The following is a 25401-nucleotide window of genomic DNA, read 5'->3' as shown; positions in this document are numbered from 1 at the left end:
GTCTGGTGGACCCCAGCCATTAACAAACTTTACAATAAGAGGAGAAAGCTATTACATGATAGAACAAAATCCATAAAAGGGAAGTCACCCCTGATCATTATTAGTAAAAAATACGAGCACTCATAAAATCAACTAAGGCCAATTTTGAGAGAAAAATTGCCATGGATTCAAAGGACAATCATAAGGCCTTTTTCAGCTATGTTAGGAACCTGGGTGGAAACTCACAGATATGCTCAGAATTAGTCCAAAATGATACAAAATCACTGAACCCACAGACATTGCCAACATACTGGCAGACAGGTTCAGTGCAAACTTCACCCCTCTCCCCTAAAGGAGAGATAACTATCCCAGCCGAGTGTAGCCTCCCGGACATCTCAAATGCGCAGGTGAAAGCTGCTCTCTCTAAAGCTAAAAACACAGCATCAATGGGACCGGATGGTGTCCCCGGCTGTGTGCTACACGAGCTAAATGAGGAATTAAACCCGCACATAAGGCAGCTGTTTAATCTCAGCCTTACCACAGGATACGTGCCCAAGGAGTGGCGTGACGGCAACTGTGGTCCCACTCCACAAAGGTGGCGCCTCACGGACCCTGGTAATTACCGCCCCATAAGCTTAACAAGTCTAGTCTGCAAAGCTATGGAGAGGATCATAATGGAGCTCATAAACAAAGATATAGGGGACTTGCAGACATTGGACCCGACCCAGTTTGGCTTTGTCAAGGGAAGATCATGCCTTTTGAACTTGGTCGACTTCTTGAAATAGTCACCAAGGCCATTGATGAGGGAAAGGCAGTCCATACAGCCTACCTTGACCTTGCAAAGGCTTTCACACAATACCCCACTCGGGTATTGTAGAAAAACTTACCAGCTTAAATGTAAACCCATATGTCACAAGATGGGTTGCAAACTGGCTTAAGGACAGAACCCACAGGGTTAGAGTTGCTGGCGCTGTGTCAGACTCCAAGCCGGTCACAAGTGGTGTCCCACAGGGCTCGGTCCTTGGCCCCTATTGTTTGGCATCTACTTCTCAGAAGTACAGGCCAACATGGGAGGACTTTGGCTGACAAAGTTTGCAGATGACTGCAAACTGGGCCATAGTGGAAAGTGCATCGGACACTGATATCCTTCAGAAGGGACTCACGGAAACAGATAGCTGGTGCCAGAGCCATGGCCTGAAGTTAAACGCCAAAAATGTATAGTCATACCCTTCGGGAAAAACAAGGTAACCCCAAGCTACCATATAGGTGGCAATCCACTAAGCACAGAAGAGGTTATCAGGGACCTGGGGACCCAGGTTGACAGTGGCCTTTCTTTTGACACTCACATTGCTAAAGTGGTTAGAAAGACCTTCTACATTGCCCACCTGATCATGAAGGGATTCACATCCAGATCTAGTGAGGTCATTGTTCCCCTGTACTCTTCACTTATCAGACCAATGATCGAGTACAATGCCCCATTCGGGATGTATCTCACCCGACATCTGCAGCAATTGGAGAGACCCCAAAAGTTCCTCACCAAAAGGATAAAGGGACTCCAAAATCTGTCATATGCTGCCAGATTGAAGAAACTCCAGCTCTATTCAGTCGCATACCGTCTGCTCAGAGGTGACATGTGCCTGACATACAAGGCCATGTCCAACCCGGAATTAATGGACATGCTCCACCTCAAAAATCCAAATCCACCAAAACCACTAGAGCAAGCGACTTAAACCTTAGCACGGATATAAATAGGACGTGCTGGAGGGATAGATTTATCACTCAGAGACTCCTATGCTGTGGAATAAAATCCCGGTCCATGTGAGGCAGAGCACCTCGCTGACTCTGTTCAAGAGAAATCTAGACCTGTGGATGGGAGATCGTAGGTTTACCCCGGGAATCATCTCTGGGTCACTGCTGGACAGAGGCACAACAAACTAATGGGCACAGTATTTTTTCATATAAGGGGTGGCGTAAGCCACAATAATTTGGGCTAGGCTTATAAATGCCTTAGGGCAGATAGCCTAGTATAAACCTATGAACCTATGAACCTATGAACATTTTAGGGATTTGGAGTGGGGAGATGGGGTGGTGAAGAAGCGATGGGACAGAGGAGTTTTATATTAAATGGTGAATGGTGGAAGGTGTTGTGGTGGAGACTCAGGCAAGGAGGGGTTAAGGTTAAGGTTAAAGTTAAGGAGAAGGGTGTTTAGGGAGGAAGTCAGGTAAGTGTAAGGAGGAGTTAATTCAGTTTTATGTAAGAGTTCTAGGGTAAGGAGATCAGATTTAGGCATGAACTTGCTGCCTGCCCTCCCACCCCCTTTTTTCTTGTATCAGATGGTTTGTTATCTGTTTTTATACCTGAATGTGTTGGTGGTGGGGAGAAGAGGAGCTGGCATGTTCTGGTGTTATGGTTTGAATTTTACAAGGTGGTTGGTTCGGTATTGAAGTGAGCATTGCTTCTGGTGAAGACAGAGTAAGTGAGCGGTTGGGATAATGCTGCTTACTTTGTGATGGGACAAAGGTGCGTGGGTTACACTGCCACTGCTAAGCTGTTATGCGGAAGTTATATTTATATTGTGATTAATGAATTCTATGATTACTTAATTAATTCTGTGATTAATAAATGCTGTTCAATAAAGGTCATCTTATGCCATGGTGTTGTAGTGCGTTTTATTGGGAAAAATGGGATCGAGACAAATAATAATGTTGTGGATTATCATTATCTCCTGTAATGGACCATATTTAGTCTGATTACTGGACCATGACCTCCTCGTCTTCTGTGGCCCTACATAGTATGACTTCACTGAAATACACAATCTCCTTCATCATGACAAGTCAGTGGTCCAAAAGGTGTATTTGAAGACTCATTTGTAAAACTGTTTGATGTTTTGATGTATTGTAATGTCTGATTTTTGAGAATGAGCTACTACAAACTATGGTGGTACAAAAAGATAATGATATCACCTTTGATTCTACTAATATATATAATCAAAGCCACTGGAATAATACTGCACTGATAGAAAGTTTTTTTACTGTTGGTTATACCAACTTTTCTTTGAATTTGCATTTCTTAAAATCACCGGAATGAGTACATAGCAGATTATAATCAGTGTGTAAGGGATTGATGTGCATTCAGCCTTAAAACAAAGCAATAACCTGTTGTAGCAATTTAGAATATTTAAACATACACTAGTTCAGCTCCATATCTAAAGTTCAATAACTTAGTCATTTGAACTCTGAAGTGTCATTACGGAACATGGCAAACTGTAGGCGATAATTTTAAAGGATGTAAGATATTCAAAATAAATTAACTGAAACCACTTCAAACATAGAGGAGTATTTATCTTTCTTCACTATTGTTTGTGATCTGGCAGATTGTATACGTAAGTTTTGGAAGGTGTGGGGAGGTTTGCCCCCCCCCCCCACACACACACACACACACACATCAGGGATGTGGAACGGGCCTTGCCTCCTAAAAAAGAATGCTTCTGAGGTGTACTTGAAGTAATTTTGGCAAATTTATTTTGGTGATCTAATTGCCAGAGAATTTTGTGTTGACCTATCAACATGAATCTGCAATTGAACTGACTGTAAAACAAAGACAACCAGACCCTCCTGTTTAATTGTTAATTGCCGCATTGTTAACGCCTCCCAATGTGGTGGCCATGCCCTTATACCACCTGTACTTAAATATGCTAACTCCCTGATCACTGTATCTCAGAGGAAACTGAATTCTCCAAGAGACCACAGTTTTGATGTTTAAGCAAGAAAAAAGTGCATGTTTGTGAACACATATTAGAATGCTTATTTCATATGATTCTCAATTAATTCTGGCACCCCACTAATTCAAGTTAAAAGGATGACACTGAGCCACTTTGCTTTATGCAGACCACAGCAGTAATAGGCCAGCAGTGAATGAAAGTTATGCATATTAGCCCAAATTCTATATCTGCAAGTAGAACTCACACTGCAGGCCATGTAGGACATGCCACAGGTTTAGGACCACTCAGGCCTTACAATTTGACAGGGCTCATCCACCCTCCCCCTTCTATAATGCATAGTGTTAATTTAGCTATCTAGTTCTGAGTCAGAAAATGCCATGAAAAATCATGTCGGCGTTGGGGATGGGCGATAGAGGGGTCACTTCCTGCTGCACTACCCATTGATCTAGTCATGTGGTATGTACATGTAACTGTTACATGTTAATGTAAAACTTTGCTTACAGGACATAGAGAACAGAACCTCTTAGCTGCATTTCAAAGAGTGGATGCTTCACTGGAACATACCCTTTTTAACTACAGCGTTAAAGAAAGACAGATACCTAGGACCACAACCAGTTTGTAATATTCTGCAATGGTGTGCAAGCTGGACCAGGTATTTGAGGCATAAATGTCATCTAAGCAACTGTTTTTAAAGATAGCTGGAATCGGATGGATCACTTTGGCTGAATATTCCTTAGAGGCAGCAGATACCACTTTCCTATGTTTTTCATAACAAAACAAGATGCAGTCTGACAGCCATTTTAATAGGCATTTTTGGTAACATTTCTATACTCATAACCTTTGGTGAAGGAAGTGAATAATGAATCTTTTTGTTTAGATTTTCTTTCTGTCCATATAAAATCTTAGCTGTCTGTGAATATCCATAAAATGAAGTAAGTATATCCTTTTTTTAAATATCAGGAAAATCACACAAGAAGATTCAGAATGTTTTTGCATCTTTGAAATCCACTTGGCAGATTTAATGGTCACCTGGAAAAGGTTTTCCACAATAAAAAAATATCAGCTCTGCAGATAACACAAGCTTGAAAAAGAGAAGTTTCAGGTTGTTCACCATTGAATATATATCCCACAATGGGACAAAGTCAGTTATAGGGAATCTGAGCAGGAAGTTACCCCCGATAAAGCCTTAAAGACATTAGGGAGGCCAGGGGTTATGTGACCTGTCCTATGTGAAAATCTAAGAGTATAAAGTGAACAAGGCACAGATTTGTCAGATTCAGCTTCACTGTGCTGAATTGCCTTTTCATCTGTTCTCCATAGGAGATCATTGCTGGTGCACTTTCTGTTTACATGCCTGCACAGATACATTTTTTGTGTGATTTTTCTGTTTTCTCTGTAGTTATACAACTATTGAGTTTGTATATGGCAAAGCTTCATTGCAAAAGCAATTTTAGAGAAGGACAAGCTGCAGTTTCAGCCTATATGATCTACTCATTTGAAGGTATAGAAGGTTTTAACTCAGGCAAACATAAGAGAACCATTTGCTAAGTGTATCCTAATCAATCAGGAACTGAGACAAAAGTCAAGCATTTCAGACAGGTAGATCAAAAAAGTGGGTGGTCAGCAGGGCAAAGAGCAAGTCTATTCATTTGTCCATAACCCAAATAGAGAACTTTCTTCCATACATCTTTGTACCTATTTTGCGGTGAGGTATGCTATGCTGAAGACAGCATAGATTCTGTTTGGTCTGGGAAGCTATCATAACTGATAATCAAGGAATTTAGAGAAGCCATGTTAACTTGAATGCATGAATGTCAGGATGATCTAAGCTCAAAGGGTATACTAGAAACCAAGTGTAGTGAAACAGACAAAATGAAAGGATGACTTGAAACTTGCAGATTAGTAGGAACTGCCATACATGCCAAAGGATGCCATGAGGATAACTTTGGATCCTGACTATTTGGCCATTAAGAGGAATTTCATTAGGAGGAGGGAGGAAGGAAGGAATGTGTAATGTTGACCCTCAGATCACTAATGAGTCCACAGATCTTGTGTGGGGTTGTCCTGAGGTGAAATTAGAGAGGTTCAAGACAGGTTTTGAAAACTTCATACAGTGACCACAAGGATACGAAACATCTCAGGAGTTGACTACTAGCGGCTATGTGTCCAGTTAAAAAAACACTCCAAGTCCCTGTAGTCAGCCACCACAGACATGAAAATATTGAACATTCAAGAAGCTGTACTTAGGACAAATGATAGAGCTTAAAAATAATTGTAACTAGTTCCTGAGACAAAAACATTTTAGCCTGCTTTGCTATCCTGATATGCATGCATGCATCCTGAAGGTCAAAAGACCACATGCAATCTTGGCTGGCTAGACCAATGTTTGATCATGTGCAGGGATTCTTCAGGAGTGAAACGGGTGTGGCCATTTAGATCATCAATGTACCTGATGTCTCTTGATTACTTTGGAAGTAAAATAAATTTTGAATAATATCCGAGTCCTTGTTAACCTTGTGGAATCATCTTGATGACTGTTAGTTCACAGAAGTTTAAACACCTCTTGTTTTGACATTTTTAAGTGAGGAAGAGCATTCAGCAAGGGATGACATGGGAAAGGTAGAAGAAAAAAAGGCTAAGTGAGCACATGTCACATCCAGGCCACCATCTTTTTGAAATATTACAATCTGCAAGGCATTATAGATTAATACACACCAAAACAAGCAGATAGAACTGTTTTTTTCCACAGGCCATAAAGTTCATAAATGGTTAATTCAGCTTATTAGGTTATGGTATTCTTTTTCCCCAAGCCTTCATGGATTCTGCAGTTGTTGTGTCTTTCAGCTTTTCCCGGTTAGGGGTTGCCACAGCGGAACTCCAGTCTGCTAATGATTGGCAGTAGATTTTTACATGCCGAGTTGCCGGCCCTGATGCACAACCTTCAACGAAGGTACACCCATTCACACGTCTCCGCACAGAAGACACTCTAGCTGAGAATTGAACAGGACAACGTCTAACTGTGAGGTGACAATGCTACCGCAGCACCACCACCGCAGTTCAAGGATTCTGCAGTATTGTTTACATATTGTTACTACTTGTTTCTTTCAGAGTTTATTTCAGTATTTCTTGCACTGTGTTGCACTTTGCACCTTGTACGTATATGTATAGTTACTTTTTTGTCTTGTTCTTAATAGTTGTATGCAAGTCATTTATGTAATTCATAGTTGGAGAGTGACTGAAAGTAGAGTAAAATTCCTTATATGCGTGCATACTTGGCCAATAAATGTGATTCTGATTCTGACTTCATTTATTATGCTTCTTTTCCATGCCTCTGGTGTGATGGCAACCCATCTTTCCCAGCAACCTTCACACATGGGTGGTCAGGTGGGGAGTTAGGAGTGACATGATTGCCTGCAGTTTGACTGACATTGGCGAGGATCCTTGCCTGTTGATCAACATTCTGACTGTGCCCCAGAACTAAACTGGTCTTTGGGCCTCTTGAAGTACTGTTGCTGGAGGTGTAGGTTTCTAGACTGATCTTTGGACCTCTTGAAGTACTATTGCTGGAATTGTAGGTTTCTAGACTGATCTTTGAGCCTCTTGAAGTACTGTTGCTGGAGTTGTAGGTTTCTAGACTGATCTTTGGGACTCTTGAAGTACTGTTGCTGGAGTTGTAGGTTTCTAGACTGATCTTTGGGCCTCTTGAAGTACTATTGCTTGAGTTATAGGTTTCTAGGCTGATCTTTGGGCCTCTTGAAGTACTATTGCTGGAATTGTAGGTTTCTAGACTGATCTTTGGGCCTCTTGAACTACTGTTGCTGGAGGTGTAGGTTTCTAGATTGATCTTTGGGCCTCTTGAAATACTGTTGCTGGAATTGTAGGTTTCTAGACTGATCTTTGAGCCTCTTGAAGTACTGTTGCTGGAGTTGTAGGTTTCTAGACTGATCTTTGGGCCTCTTGAAATACTGTTGCTGGCCTCTACTGGCTCATCTGCAACTTACTGAAGGTACATTGTGAGGTTGGTGTTTCACCCAAGTGGCTGTAAGACATTATCCTTATCCTTCAAAATGATTTATCTGTCTCTGGACCGTATAACTTGTTACTATAGCAACTTTCTACATATATATATATATATATATATATATATATATATATATATATATATATCAGTGTATACAACACTGCCGTATGTACATTGTACAGGATTTAGAAATATTAAAGTACATATGAACATATTACAAAGATTAATAATGACCACTAAACAAACAGCAATATATCCAGCTCAGGGTATTATACATGAACAGTGGCAATGTTACAGGGACATTTTGCCAAACTGCACTAGCCCTGCAGTCTAGCTATTCCCTCTAATGAACAAAACCACCACTGATTATATATTCTTCCTAGGTGCTTTTTTCATCTTGGTCTACCAACCATTAAGCCTTCTTCTATCATACTAAAGCTCATTCATTTGCTTGTGGAGGGAAAATCCTTAGATATCTTAGGGAGAAAGCAGCCTGCAGGAGGTGTCATTCAAGAGGACATAGATATAAAATGCTGTCATTGTCAGTGACACCCTAAGTACATAAGGTACGGATGGGCTGCCTGTTTCACCATGATGACTCACAAAACTTTCACATTGTGAATGTATGCTTCCATGTATTTGTTAATCAGGGCTATCACCAGATGTTTGCTTGGTAAGCTGTAAGCCCCCCAGGACACCTACTACAACACTGCCTCCTCTCTAAGGGATTGTGACTGCCCACATCAAGCTCTGCCCTAGCATCCCCCAAAATGGGCATATCCATCCTCCTCCATAAGCTCTGTGAAGAGCCCAAATCTTTAAATGAACTTGGGATGACTGAGTAGTGCCCAGTAATTTTTCCCTTTATGCCACAAGCAGTGGTTCCAAAAACCACTAATAACAGATACAGTTTGGTGGCACAGTGGCACTGAAGTTTGCAATACTGACTCTCAGTGATTGGGTCTACAATTCAGCTCCTGGCTAAAATGCCTTCTGTGTGCAGTCTGCATGTACTCCCTTTGCTCATGTCAGTCTTCACTTGATAGTCCAGTTTCTTCCTACATCACATAGATATGCCACAGGTGAATTGGCAATCTTCAAATTGCCCATAGACATTCACGCCATTTGAATATGTGTGTGTGTGGGGGTGCAATCCAGGATTATGTTTTGTGCTCAGTGAGTTTTGAATAGGGACCAGCTTCCCTGTGACCCTTAATTGGACTAAATCCACATTCTTTTCCTGCATCATATTATGATGTATCTGATCTACCCTCTTTACCAGAATTCTGGTCATTACTTTAACATCTGTATTTAAAATTGAAATCACGCTATAATTTGCTTTACCACCACAAAGTGCGGACCCAGCTACAAACAAATGCAATCTGAGGGTCATGCTGCTCAATAATAGAAGTCTAAATCTCAAAATGTACTCACTTGAAGCACTCCTTAAAATGGAGCACATGTACATTTATGCTGCAGCAGAGACCTGGTTCAAGGCAGCAGAAAGCACCCCTGCGTTACCAGGCTATAACTCATTCCACACCTTTCGGCCTTAGAACTTGGAACAAAGCTCCAAAGGTGGTGGTGTTTCCATATTCATAAATAATGCACACACTTCCAGACTGGTAGCCCAACATAACACATCAAGGATACTTCAGGTGAAGCTAACATTGAGTAAGACAGCGATTCAGGTCGTAGCCTGTTATAGGTCCCCAACCATCTCCTAAGACTCACACTTCATGTTCCTAAGCACCCTGGAGAATATTAGGGTCCACCCTAACACTTTCATACTGGGAAACTTCAACTACCCTTCCATTAACTGGGAAAACTACTCATGTACCAATACACTTGTCCAACGTTTCCTGGAATTCATTAATTCCAGTGGCCTGGACAAGTACGTTCTTACCCCCACTAGAGGTAGCAACATCCTTGACCTGGTCATTATTAACATGGGCGACCATTGCTCTACACCAGTAGTCAACTCCTCCCTGGTTAGATCCGACCACAAACTAATCACCTTGAAAATTCACATCCCTCCCACCCCCACCCCACCCCCCGCAAAGGTAACCACCATGAAAAACCTCCCCAAAGCTAAGTCTGGGCTACTAAAAACAGAGGTGGCTAACTTCACGGCACCTATGCAAATGGAGAATGACCGCTGAATCATACACCAATGCACTGCACAAACACATACACAAATGCATGTATCTCGCCATACCCAATAGAATCAAGACGCTCTCCTCCAAAAAAAGTTTTTAATTTTGGAATAAAGAAGACTCTTAAAACAAAAGGACTAAGATCTTGTTTTCAGCTGACAGCAGTGTATCTTTTTGACTGTGTTATAATTATGTTTAATCCTCCCCCACCTTAGGTAAAATCACCATCTCTGCCATCTTCATGTACTTTTTGCGTCTTCTCCTCATGTGCATAAACATCCCCAGTAATATACCTGCAGTTCTCCTCTCACTGACAGGCTACCTCAGGGTTCCATTTCTGTTGATTTTCCTCACGTTAGTTTTGTTGTTGCCTTACTGGCCTCTTCAGTACAAATGATTCTGTCCATCTCTTCCCTGGCATTCTCCTATATAGTTTTCTTTGTGATTTAAGATATTTATTTATAATTTGACCTAAACGTATTACTAATTAAGTATTAAAATTTTTAGAGGTCTTGTGCTATGTATTTTTTAATTTCTCCACATGCCTTGGATTTCTATTACTGTGGCAGGAATGGACTTCATTTCTAAGTCAACGTACAATTACAGTTCATAAAATTAGTATTAATTCAGTCTTTGATTTTAGCCAAGAATGCTGTTCTCAGTATCCACAACGTACATAAAATCACTTCCTTCTACAGTTCATATGGCGTTACACGTACTGGAAGCATCTTTAAGTAAGATTGTAAATTCTTTTCTTAATAGTCCGGTTTCTCCTACTACTGGTGGAACTGTCTGGATATCTTTATTCCACATTGCTCTCATTTCAGCTTACATATTGTGCAAGATAGTCAAGAGGAGAAGGTTAACACCCGCACTACACCTCAAGCAACACATAGCTTTTCTAAACCCGCACTACCAACACCCTCACATAGGACCACTAAACGCGCATATGCGGAGGCCCTTAACAGTAACCTGCCCAAAAACAAGGACCTCCGAAGCTGGAACACAAACAAACATCAATCATAACCAAAGTGTCAAATAGCTCACAACACCAGTGTGCCACCCAACAACAGCCCCTAAGGCAAGACGACGTACCCAACACTTTAGTCATAGGTGACTCTATAGTCAGGCACACTGATGTCCCACTCACCAGGCTGAACAAGGAGAAAATTACAGTCATCTGCCTGTTGGGTGCCAGGATCCACCACATAACGCATGCACTCGAGTCAGTCCACAACAAGTACAAATATGACTCTGTCATTGTCCATGTTGGAGTGAATGACTTGAGACGTACCTCCCTGGACTACATGAAAAGTGACATGGAAGAGCTCTCAGATCATGTGGCCCAGGTAGTTATGACTCTAGCCCTGAGTAGCATCCTGCCTTCACCCAGAATGATACCACAGTATAAGGACATAATGATTGACTTCAACAATTGGCTAAGCATCTGGTGTCATTCAAAGGGCATCCAGTATCTGTCTGCCTGGCATGACATGATCGACAGACCACAATGCTTTGCCAGAGATGGTCTTTACCTGTCACCCCTAGGATTCAGGTTACTGGCTAAGGCTCTTGCCACCTCTATAGTGCCTTTTTTAGGCAAAGTTCAAAGGACAAAACGACTACCGTAACAGGTACAAGCATGCAAAATTTGAAGGTACTGCTACTCAATGTTAGAAGTCTAAACCTCAAAATGCACTCTCTCTAGGCACTCCTAAAAATAGAGAACATCGATATCTGTGCAGTAAATGAGACCTGGTTCAAAGCTCCAGAGAGCACCCCTGCAATAACAGGCTACAACTCTTACCACACTTTTCGGCCACCAAACCAGGACCAAAACACTAAAGGTGGAGGAGTGACCATATTCACCAAGGATATTCACACCACCAGGCTAGTTGCCCAACACAATGCATCTGAAATTCTCCAGGTGCAACTAAGACTAGGTAAGACTGCAATCCAAACTATAACTTACTACAGATCCTCCACAATGTCCCAAGATTCTCCCCACCCCCCAGTATGGAAACCTCCATAAAAACCTTCTCCAAAGCCAACTTCATGCTACTCAAGTCAGAAGTGACAAACTTCATGACATCCATGCAGATGGGAACTGAAAGTTCGACTGCTAAATCCTACACTAAGGCACTGTGCGAACGCATCCACTCATGCATGAATCACACCATCCCAAATAAAACCAAGACACTCTCCTCCAAAAAAGTAAGCCAATCTGGTGGTCCCTGCCATAAATAAACTGTTGCAGAAAAGAGGAAAATCCCAGGATGCAAAAAACTCCCTTACCAACCTCAGTAAGAAGCTGAGATCCCTCATAAAATCCTCCAAAGCCAGTTATGAAAATAAAATTGCCAAAGATTCCAAAGACATCCACAAGGCATTCTATAGCTATGTCAAGAATCTAAATGGCAATGCTAGATCTGGTCTGAGCTACAACGGAATGTCATTAAATATACTGATCCCAAGGATATTGCCAATATCTGGCAGATCAATTCAGTGCCAACTTCACCCCCCTCTCACCCCCTAAAAGGCCTATCTCAATACTAAACGATTGCCAAATTCCTGTAATAACAGCCACACAGGTAAAAACCACACTCTCCAAAGCTAAGAATACAGCATACATGGGACCAGATGACATCCCGGGCTGTATACTGCATGAACTACAAAATGAACTGGCACCTCACCTAAGTGTCATGTTTAATCATAGCCTCACCTCAGGCTTCGCGCCTACTGAGTGGTGCACAGCTACAGTTATCCCACTCCACAAGGGGGGATCCACCTTGGATCCTGGGAACTACCGCCCCAACAGTCTGACAAGCCTGATCTGCAAGGCCATCGAATATATCATCATGGAACTTATAAACAAAGACATTGGCAACCTTCAAACACTAAACCCCACCCAGTTTGGGTTCATGAAGGGCCGGTTTTGTCTCCTGAACCTGATTGACTTCTTTGAATCAGTCTCCAGAGCTGTGGCAAGGGTAAGGTGGTCCACACAGCCTATCTGGACCTTGCCAAGGCCTTCAACACCATCCCCTACTCTGGAATCATAGATAAACTTACTAAGCTGGGCATTAATCCCTATGTCACTCGATGGGTTGTCAACTGGCTTACTGGCAGAACCCACACTGTAAAAGCAGCTGACTCCAAATCCAGCTCCGACAAGTGACAACTGGAGTACCTCAGGGTTCAGCCCTGGGACCGCTCTTGTTTGGCATCTACTTCTCTGAATTACAGACCAACACTAAGGGACTCTGGCTAACAAAGGTCGCAGATGACTGCAAACTGGGAGCCATTATTGAATCCCCAAATTATGTGAATATTCTACAAACGGGCCTTACAGAAATAGATGCTTGGTGCCAGAGCCATGGTGCTCAAGCTCAATGCCAAGAAATGTATAGTTATCCCCTCTGGGAAAAAAACATGTACCTATGAATTACCACATAGGTGGCAGTACACTAAACACTGAAAGTATGATAAGGGACTTAGGGATACAGGTGGACAGTGGTCTCATCTTCGATAACCACATTGCCACAACAGTCAAGAAATCCTTCTGTGTCACACCTCATCACTAAGGGCTTTTCATCCAGAAAAAAGAAGGCCATTGTCCCACTGTACTCATCCCTCATTAGACCAGTTATAGAATACAATGCCCCGTTTGGTATGTACCTCTCAAGACATCTGCAACAACTGGAAAGGCCACAGAAATATCTCACTAAAAGAATCACAGGCCTAAAGCAGATGCCCTATGCTGAAAAAAACTCCAGCTATACTCTGTTGCATATCGTCTACTCAGGGGCGATCTCTGCTTAACACGCAAGGACATATCAAACTCAGAGCTGTTGGACATGCTACACTTAAAGAAATCCCAATCCCCTCAGAGCCACATGCTCCAGGGATTTAAACCTTGTCATCACAATAAAGAAAACATGCTGGAGGGATAGGTTCTTGACCCAGAGACTCCCCAGACTCTGGAATATACTGCCCATACATGTCAAGCAGAACACCTCTTTGGCCCTGTTCAAAAGGAACCTAGATGACTGGATGGGAGATAAAAAAATCACCCCGGGGATCACGTCAGTCACTCTGCTAGAGAGGGGTCCAGGGAAGTAAATATTGGGAAGAAATAGCCAGGGAATTGTTAAGGCTAGGCTTGTATAGGTAATCCAGAATTAGGCACCGAAGACCAGCAGTTCCAACACACAAGTAATTTAATGTTCAAACACAGCAAAAGGAACACACATCCACATATTTGCTGTTTAATAGGCTTGTACAGGCCCTAAGGCCGATAGCCTAGTACCAACCTATGAACCTATGAACCTATATCCTGGTATTTTATGACTTTGTGTCTCTCAGTATGTAAGATACTATAATCACTGGGTGTAGCAGTTTTAGTGATTAATGCTAGGTTTGTCTTTTTTTCTTGTACTACTATATAAGTTTGTCTTGTGTCTTTTTTCGAAACTGTGAGGATTGGGTGAGCCCATGTGATCAGATCTTCATCATTGTCAATAATTCTTTGTGGATCATGTTTCAATATTTGTTGACTACTTTTATATTTTAGTGTTTGCACAGCCCCAATGCATTAGTCTTGTCACATTATTGTGACTTTCAGTAAATAGACCCTCAGCCATAGGTGGATTAAAGCCAGCAAAGACATGTATAAATGTTTCTAGATGTTTTACAGAACCTGTATTTGTGTGTTTCTCCCATTTTATAGACTTTGTAAACCAATATGTATTTAGCCATCTATCTTGGGCCGACATTATTTGCCTTTTATCATTTGGTTTAAATTCACCTTTCCTTAACCATTCCTGCATCAAATCTTAGTCAACATGTCATTGCTCTAGAAGTTTTTTCTACTTGCCACTGTAATTGTGTGTTAAATAAAAACAAGAATTCAATACACAGGAGGTTCAGGATCAAAAGTTTACTAGTGTACACCAGGAGGCAAAAAACGTACAAGTACAGAATTTTGTCTAACATAAACAGGAAGCACACAAGTTTATATATGTTTAACATTCAAGCTGTGCCCACCTTACTGACGTGGTATGTCACAGGGCATCTACATCACTTTACCTTACAGTCCTCTATTCATAAAAACTGCTGATGCTGTATATTTTAAAAAAAGTTTTCCTCTGGTAACAATACGGCCTTGCTATCCACCTGGTCAGACATAATGTCTTTCTGTAAAGTTACTTCTTCAAGGTTTCATATCAGTTCGAATACAATAGCAGATTCAGTCTTTTAATACACATCTTTGTTCACTGTTACACTTTCCCACCAGCTGCATGCTATCTCAATAACACATATACAAGGCCAAATCATCCCAGCAGGAAAGAGCAGAAGATTTCATTATTTCACACATTTAATTTCCTGACCCAGCAGATAATCACTTGTGAAAAGCATAAACATTAAAACTTGCTAAGCTAGCATCTGCCAGGGTCGAAGGTCAGCTTGCTTCAAGCCACACTGCAGTTTCAAAACTACTTACATTTACACATGAATTAATCCTTTCTGTTATATGATTAATAGAATAAAATGCATTATATACTATTTTGCTTCTAAACTAGCATTTCTCATATATTCAAATACACATTTTTCTAACATTTCCCCCCCTAGTAATACTGTTTATTCTATTTTGAAGTATGCATAGTGTCATTTCATCTCCTAACCTTTTCCACTTAGGATTTTCAGCTAGGTGAGTCATTCAATCTATACTTCAGAAAAATGTCATCTGAGATCAATTTTTCAATCTCAATATCTTGATACAAAGTTTCAGTAACAGATACATCAATAAAATCTTTGATTAGTTTTTTCATGCAGGGAATTCCACAACAAACACATGCTCCTATTAGGAGTATACCCACACAAATGGCAATCAGAATATTCATTAGGATGGAACTCCACCCCCCAAATAGATTCTGGAAAAAGTCCGTCAGTGGGTTTGGGCCTGGTTCAGTCATGGCTGATACTTGCTGAATTACCACTAGGTGATTATTAATTTCATGCCTGTTGTCTGGTATGTACGCATCGCATTCTTCTTTGATAAGCACGCACGTACCACCTCTCGCCGCTAGGGTGAAGTCAAGAGCCATTCGATTTTGTAGCACAACAGTTCTCATTGCATTCAGTTCATCAGTCACCAGTTCTAGGGCAGAAAAAGTTGCATTACTCATTACTTCGAGAAGTTTCGACAGCTTCCTCAGCTCCCAGATCGATTTGACTGCTCCATAGGCTGGGAATATTCCTGCCCAAGATATAACACTGTCACTCAAGTCCATATGTGTCAATTTGCTTTTGTCTTTCACGGTATTATGGTCTTTACAGCCAGCTTCGATTCTTCCAACTGGATTTACAGGTTTTTCAACTGGACCTTCAGGTTTTCGGGCTGTTTCTCTCATGTTTCGTATCTTACCCAAAGGTAATTCTGCAGTATGTCTTATTGCTGGAACCAAATAACCCAAAAAACAATTGCCGGATCAATTCTCAGGTAACCATTTATATGCCTTTTTCCCACAAATAAAATAACAGTTTTCTACTTTAGTACTAATATGCATTAGCCCTGCATGAAACATTTTCTGATCTATAACTGACAATTGTTTAAACAAAATAGGATTCTTGCAAATGTCATTCATGGTTGTTTTCAATGAGTTCAAATATGAGTCATAATTAGTATTACAAAAAGTATTGCCATTACTATTCTTAATATAACACCGATAAGATATGGTTATATTACAATTGCTCCAGCCCACCTGGAGAGTATCATTTTTGTAAAAACATACAATTTCTTTTTGTGTGACAGGTAAAAATAAAGCTATTTTGTCCTGTGATCTCACAGTTCCTGTATTGAAGAGTAAATTCTCCCAAGTCTCATTTATCCCCAAAGGGACAGCGGACATTATCAGTCCTCCATATGCTGTTGGTATAGCTGTACAAACCCAGCAATTTGAAATGTTCATAGTCTCTGCATATACACGCTTCATGGCTAGGTATGTGTTAAAATTTGGATGCCAGTCTATAGACGTTTCATCACGCCTTCCCACTTTCACTTGTGTGGTTGTGTGTAGGATAAACCACAACAAGAGGAAAATTGTCACAATTACAGTCAATAAATGTATACTCAACAAAATGATTATGCAACATCTCTGGGGTTGATCTAAATTTCTATTCGCTTTGTTTTTGGCCATCTTGGTCTGGTTGTGTATCAGTCACAAAGTTTTTATCAAGTTGAAAGTTCTTTACCGGTTTGCAGTGTATCAAATGAACCCAGGACATCCTCTCGGCCACTCTGACTGCAGTAGGCATTGCCAACAGAACCTGGTACGGTCCTTCCCACTTTGGACTCACCCAATTCTTCCTTTTCATCACTTTCAGCCACACCCACGTCCCGGGGGCCAAGACTGCTTCTACCGGTCTGGTCTGTTCCTTATCTGAAAAAGAGTTAAACTGCAAACAGATTTATTTGTTAACAGTTTCCTCATATAACTAGCTAATGAACTGTCAGCCTCTTGCTCTGCAGGCATGAGAGCTTTCCACTGAGGCACATAATATGCTCTTCCAAAAATCATTTCAAAGGGAGTCAAACCCTTCACATTTGGAACCGTTCTCATACTCAGCAGTGCCAAAGGCAGACAGTGTATCCAATTCTTTTGGGTCTCCTCAACTAACTTCCTCAGTTTATTCTTAAGGGTACCATTGTACCTTTCCACCAGTCCTGCTGACTGTGGGTGGTAGGCACAATGGTTCTTTAAGGAGATACCAAAAAATCTCCCAAGTTGCTGGATTGTCTGGTTTACAAAATGAGTGCCGTTGTCACTATAAATCCTTTCCAGAATGCCAAATCTAGGGATTACTTCTTTTATCAGGGCTTTTGCCACTGTTGCTGCATCCAGATTTTTGGTTGGAAAAGCTTCTACCCATTTAGAAAACATGTCTACAATAACTAAACAAAACTTTTTCCCTTCAGACTTATTCAATTCTATGAAATCCATACAAATAGTATGGAACGGATATGGTGGTATAGGAAAACTTCCTTGCTTGGTTTTAAATGCCCCTTGTGCATGGTGCTTGTTACAAGTATGACAAGCTGCACAAATTTTTTTGTGTAGTTTGTGTATCCATATGTTTGGAATATTCAGTTTACTAACTGTACCATCCCCCCTGTTGAGACATGGCACTGCCCATGGCTCAACAAAGCTGCATATCTAAATAAATTAGATGGCAATATCGGTTTTCTCTCCTTGGAAATGTACAGTCCATTCTCAAGAATTGCACCTCGTTTTATCCATTTTTGCTTTTCTGCTTTTGTAGTAAGCATCTGCATTGTTTTTAACATGTCGAAATCTAAAATCTCAGTGGGTTGTAATTCCTCATTCAAAAGTAAAGTCTCTGAGTCTGAGGCTGCTTGCTTTGCAGCTGCATCAGCTCATACATTGCCTTTTGAAATCTTATCCTGTTGTTTTGTATGAGCTACACATTTACAAATAGCTACTTTGGTAGGTAACTGAATAGATTCTAATAACTCCAAAATAAATTACGCATGATTAATAGGTTTTCCACTTGATGTTATCATTCCTCAATTTTTTCCATTGTTGTGCAAATACATGTACTGTAGAAAAAGCATACTGACTATCAGTATATATGTTTACACACTTGTTTTTTGCTAAAGTACATGCCCGTGTCAAAGCTATCAATTCTGCTGCTTGTGCAGATAAGTTATGTGCTAAGGATTGGGCTTCTAAAATTTCAGTGTCTGTAACTACTGCATACCCCACCAGATTATTTCCTGTAGGACCCCTTCTGCATGAGCCGTCCACGTAATATGTCACCTCGGCATTATCCAAGGGCATATCTGTGAGATCCTGTCTAGGTAAAGCTAACTGTTCAATTTCCTGCAGGCAGCTGTGTGGTGTGCCATCCGCAGGAGTTGGAAGTAATGTTGATGGATTTAATGTCATACATCGTTCAATTGTCATATGAGGTTGGCTCAGCAGTATAGTCATACATGAAAGATACCTAGCAGGAGAAAGGTATGCCACTTTTTCTTGCAGTAAAATTATTGCAACTGCATGAGGCACTCTCAATGTGAGAGGGTGGAATAACACCACTGAGGCTGAAGCCTGTACTGCCATTGCAGTTGCAACTACTGCTTGTACACAGTGAGGCAAAGATCACGCCACTGGGTCTAACTGCGATGAATAATAGGCTATGGGGCGTTGCTTGTCCTCATGTTGTTGCATCAGTACTGACGTCATATATCCTTGCTTGAAATCTACGGTCTGAAAGAACCGTTTGTGATAATTTGGGAGTCCTAAAACTAATGAAGAAGCTATCAACTGCTTCAACCTGCAGAAAGCCGTTTCTGCTTCAGGTGTCCATTGTAAAATATCTTGTGCTGCCATTGGTGTCTTATATATCAAGTCAGTCAGTGGAGCAGATTCCAAAGCATAATTTGGTATCCAGCTCCGACAGAAATTAGTTGTACCCAAGAAAGACATCATTTCCTTCTTGGTTGCTGGTTTGGGTGCTTGCAAAATCACTGTTTTTCTTTCCTTGTCTAATATTCTACCTTCATTGGATATTACATATCCCAAGTATCTAGCTTGTTTTTTCCAAAGTTGTAACTTACTTTTGTTTACTTTGTGTTCTTGTGTTGCTAAAAATTTCAATAATGCTACAGTATCCTCCCTGCATTGTGGCTGGGTGGGGGCTGCTAGCAAGATGTCATCTACGTAAAGTAGAATTTGACTACCTCCTGGTGGGGTAAACCCTGCCAGGTTGCTAGCCATTTCTTGTGCAAATATTGTTGGGCTCTCACAATATCCTTGTGGTAGTCGAGTATATGTATACCTTTTACCCTGAAATGTAAATGCAAACCAATATTGACTATTAGGATATATAGGTATTGAAAAGAAAGCATTGCTGATATCTACCATGGAGAAATACTTCTGTTGTGGTTGCGGTTTTAAATCATTTAACAAAGTATGTGGGTCTGGCACCGTAGGTGCTCTAGGTATTACTGCATTATTTACAGCTTGTAAATCTTGTACCATCCGCCATTCCCCATTCGCTTTCTTAACAGGAAATAGGGGTGTATTACATGGTGAATCAGAAGATTCTACCAGTACTCCTTCTTTGAGTAATGCTGCTATTATAGGCTTAATTTCTATTTCTGCATCCTTTCTCAAAGGGTATTGTCTTTTCTGTGGTCTAAATGCTGACTTTGGGGTAATTGTAACTGGTCCTGCTGTTCGAATAAGTCCTACATCTGACTTGCCTGTTGACCAAAGAGTTGTCGGAATTTCACATAAGGCCTTTTCTTCTTCTTCTAATAAAAATGCTAATCAGCTGTCTTCGCTAGTTTGCAAGTGTACAGCTGGATGTGTTTGTGTCAACCAATTCAGTTTTTGTTTCTGTATCCCTTGTTCTGATAGTTCTAAATCAGTCTATTTCTCCCATCTTGTTACTTTTTCTCCTAAGTCTGCCCATTTTACACTTTTATTCTTTGTCAAGCTGACATGTGGTAATTGATTTGATCTATATAATGCAAGGAATTATTGAGGTAATGAACAGCTAACTACACTGTTCCCCTCAGTATCCCAGTACAAAGTACGCAATACTAGTCTAGTTGCACGATTTCTGAACAATTCTTGCTCATACTCTCTATCAGGTCCTGGTGTAGTACAGTAGTATAGAGGACAGTGTAACAAATGCTGTTGATCAGTGTCGAGGGAGGGGGCTTTACTGATCAGTTCCTCGGTTACTGCCCCTGGACCAGTCGTGACTAGGTCCTGGCTGTACCAGTAAAAAGTTTCACCCTCCGACCGCACTACAAAGTTATCCATTTGTCTCTGTGCCTCCATACCTTGTACAGTTGGAACTACTGCTATGCCAAATATCTGCATAAGGTCCCTGCCCAATAGGTTTACTGGACACTTTGCAGAAACAACAATTTTACTTCTCTGGGTCATAGAAACAGGGTCAGTTATTGCTATATCATGGGAAAGTGGTTCCCTGTATAGCTGTCCGTTTGTGGCTTTTACTAGTATATAATCAGATGATTCGGAATGTTCTGGTAACTTGGAGGGGTGTATCAAGGTCCGTGATGCTCCTGAGTCACACAGGAATTTGACTTCCCTTCCCTCCACCAGAAGTGTAACTTCCAGTTTCGTGTCTACTAAGTAGAGCTCTAAGCTCAATAATGCTAAGTCCAAAATTTCACTTTCTTCATCCTCCACATCTACTTGCACTTCCTCTATTCCTTCTATCACATTTACATTTGTTTTTTGTTCATTAATTTTTCCTGATGATTTCTGACTTTCGCATGATGTATCTTCACTATCATATAGTCAGTCCTCATCTCCCTTATCTTCTGTAATTACCTTTTTGTTTTGCTTACAATCCCTTGCTAGATGTCCCTTTTTCCCGCACTTGAAGCATTCACCTCTCTTTTTCCTTTCTTCAAAATCTTCTGATCGTTTGTCAGACTGTTTGTTTCCCTGGGCATTCTTCTTGCCCTTTTTACCAGACTGTAACACAAATACTTCAGCTCCGTCTTCAGCAGTGAAGACTTGCGCCTTCTTTTTCCTTTTACTATTAAAATGTCTTTCAGCATGTCTAGCGTATTCAAGTAAGGCTTGTAGCCTCCCTGTTCGATGGTCTATCATATGCTTCATAATGAAGCTACTAATAGGTGCAATGCAACCTTTCAAAAATGCATTTTTCAATTGTTGTTCATACGGGGAATCATTTGTTTGGTTCTCAGGAACCAACATACCGCTATGATTATTAAAACATTCTAATAATCTAGCATAGTACCCATCTATTGTCTCATTTTCCTGTTGTATGCATTGATTAATGCAAGTCCAATCTGCTCTAGGTTTCCATTTCTCAGAGATTCAGTCTGTAAGACCTTTCACTCTGTTGTCTAACTCTGCGTCACTATGTGGGAGTGGTTTAAGCTCTGCATTACGAGGATTCCAGGTGCCACAAATCATGTGCCAATCTGGACCTATAATTTGTCTTACTACTTTTTCTACTTCTTCCCCATTCAAGTGGTAACTTAACCTCATGCCTTGTAAATCTTCCAAAAACTTTGTAAAATTAACTTTCGGATGGGGGATTCCCTCAGTAGCTTTCCGGATATCCTCCGGTGTCCATGGTCTATATACTAAGAGTGTTGGGTTTTGCCCTTCCTGTCCTGCCTGAGGATTTGGAACTTCTATAAGTGGGCATATTTCTTCCTCACTTTCGTCCTGTAGGTTTCTCTCTGTTTGATATGATTCTGTGTCCCTATGTATTTTACGTGTTCGGGACCTAGTTTCAATAGGATCTCTAACAAATGGTTGTGGTCTTGCTGAAACTTCAGGATAACGTGGAGGCAGACCAGCCTGTCCACTCACTTCATATCCTGAAAAGGGTAAGGGAGGGGGCAAGGGAGGAGGAGGAGCAGCTGTTGCTATTTCCAAATTATTATCTTCTTTGTCTAAAAATAATGTTTTTGAATTTTTCAGCTTCTGTTCTCTACGATTTGCTTCCTCAATCCACCTGTGTGTCTCAGGAATGCCTAATTGGCGTTGCTTTTTTGCCTGACCTCCCACATCAGATTTAAGCTGCTTAAGGAGTTTAACTAGTGAAGTTTTATCTAGTTTACCATCAAATTCATATTTGTTAACCCATTTCGTATAATACCTAACGTTATCAGAATGTTGTAATTGCATGTATTTTGCATCTTCGGTTAGGGGCGGATCTCGCAATGTTTTAGTGCACTGATTTCCCATGGTAAAGAAAATGTTACGTAACCCTTTTTTTATCACGTGATATCAAGTTCTCAGTTCCTTTTCACAGTTTATCTAGAATAACTGCCTACCTTATTCTGTTACCCTGATCTATGACCAAATATACAGTACTTCCTTTTGTCCCTGATCTGCAAAACAAATCTTGACAACAATATACTGTAACCTAGTCCCTGATCTAAAACAGAAAAAAGGCAAATTCTCCCTACCTGAGCCTCCGGTATTGAACCGTCCAATATCCGCTCTTCGGCCACAAATCAGAAAGTGGCCAGCCTCTTTAAATGACAATTCAGTCGGAGGTCTTTTCACCCAAGAAGAACCGTTTTGGTAACTTCTGTGCAGTATTCGACCACCGGTAGACTCTGATCTGCAGCTGTCCGAGGGAATTCCGGCTCGAAGGACCAAACTGTTAAATAAAATCAAGAATTCAATACACAGGAGGTTCATGATCAAAAGTTTACTAGTATACACCAGGAGGCAAAAAACGTACAAGTACAGAATTTTGTCTAACATGAAACAGGAAGCACACAAGTTTATATAGGTTTAACATTCAAGCTGTGCCCACCTTACTGACGTGGTATGTCACAGGGCATCTACATCACTTTAGCTTACAATCCTCTATTCATAAAAACTGCTGATGCTGTATATTTTAAAAAAAGTTTTCCTCTGGTAACAATACGGCCTTGCTATCCACCTGGTCAGACGTAATGTCTTTCTGTAAAGTTACTTCTTCAGGGTTTCATATCAGTTCGAATACAATAGCAGATTCAGTCTTTTAATACACATCTTTGTTCACTGTTACACTTTCCCACCAGCTGCATGCTATCTCAATAACACATATACAAGGCCAAATCATCCCAGCAGGAAAGAGCAGAAGATTTCATTATTTCACACATTTAATTTCCTGACCCAGCAGATAATCACTTGTGAAAAGCATAAACATTAAAACTTGCTAAGCTAGCATCTGCCAGGGTCGAAGGTCAGCTTGCTTCAAGCCACACTGCAGTTTCAAAACTACTTACATTTACACATGAATTAATCCTTTCTGTTATATGATTAATAGAATAAAATGCATTATATTCTATTTTGCTTCTAAACTAGCATTTCTCATATATTCAAATACACATTTTTCTAACATTGTGGGCTTTTCACGTTTCTCTCCTTTTATTCTGATTCTTTTTTTTATAGTCTTTCTTTTGTTTTTTTTGGCATTTTCAGGTACTGTCTGATTCTTATCTACATCTGGTTTGATTTCCATTCCCACTCCTTTCTGAAATGCTTCTGCTAAATTAACAAAGATGTTGTCTTAGACTTCTTCGCATTATGCTTTAGGACTTTCTTTATGTTGGGGTCTGATGAGGTCTGCAAATATGCATAATGTCACATGATTTCAAATAAATACATGTGCAGAGGTGTAGTAACTACAGAGGGATTAAACTGATCAGTCACAGCATCAAGTTATGGGAAAGAGTAGTGGAAGCTAGGTGAAGAAGGGAGGTGATGATTAGTGATCAGCAGTATGGTTCCATGCCAGGAAAGAGCACTACAGATACGATGTTTGCTCTGAGAATGTTGATGGAGAAGTACAGAGAAGGTCAGAAGGAGTTGCATTGTGTCTTTGTGGATTTAGAGAAAGCATATGACAGGGTGCCTAGAAAGGAGTTGTGGTATTGTATGAGGAAGTTGGAAGTGTCAGAGAAGTATGTAAGAGTGGAACAGGATATGTACAAGGGTAGTGTGACAGCAGTGAGGTCTGCGGTGGGAGTGACGGATGCATTTAAGGTGGAGGTGGGATTACATCAAGGATCAGCTCTGAGCCATTTCTTATTTGCAATGGTGATGGACAGGTTGACAGATGAGATCAGACAGGAGTCCCCGTGGACTATGATGTTTGCAGATGACATTGTGATCTGTAGTGAGAATAGGGAACAAGTGGAGGAGACTCTGGAGAGGTGGAGATATGCTCTAGAGAGAAGTGGAATGAAGGTCAGCAGGACTAAAACAGAATATATGTGTGTGAATGAGAGGGAGGATAGAGGAATGGTGAGGATGCAGGGTGTAGAGGTGGTGAAGCTGGATGTGTTTAAGTACTTGGGATCAACAGTTCAGAGTAATGGTGAGTGTGGAAGAGAGGTGAAGAAGAGAGTACGGGCAGGATGGATTGGGTGGAGAAGAGTGTCAGGAGTGATTTGTGACAGACGAGTACCAGTAAGAGTGAAAGGGAAGGTCTACAAGAGGGTAGTGAGACCAGCTATGTTATATGGGTTAGAGACAGTGGCACTGACAAAAAAGCAGGAGTCAGAGCTTGATGTGGCAGAGCTGAAGATGTTAAGATTTGCACTGGATGTGACGAGGATGGACAGGATTAGGAATAAGTATATTAGAGGGTCAGCCCAGGTTGGAAGGTTTGGAGACAAAGCCAGAGAGGCAAGATTACATTGGTTTGGACATGTGCTGAGGAGGGATGCAGAGTATATTGGGAAAAAGATGCTAAGGATGAATCTGCCAGGTAACAGGAAAAGAGGGAGGCCTAAAATAAGGTTTATGAATGTGGTGAGAGAGGACATGCAGGTGGTTGGTGTGACAGAGCAAGATGCAGAGGACAGGAAGAAATGGAAACAGGTGATCTGCTGTGGTGACCCCTAATGGGAGCAGCCGAAAGAAGAAGAAGAAGTCAGCTTCAAGAAGGCCCATACCTCCGTAAGGCCGAGAGATTT

Source organism: Protopterus annectens, chromosome 8.part1, assembly GCF_019279795.1.
Source record: "Protopterus annectens isolate FY-2018-M chromosome 8.part1, PAN1.0, whole genome shotgun sequence".
Classification (NCBI taxonomy): domain Eukaryota; kingdom Metazoa; phylum Chordata; order Ceratodontiformes; family Protopteridae; genus Protopterus; species Protopterus annectens.
The sequence above is the reverse complement of the archived record's forward strand: the minus strand, read 5'-3'. Positions refer to the sequence as shown.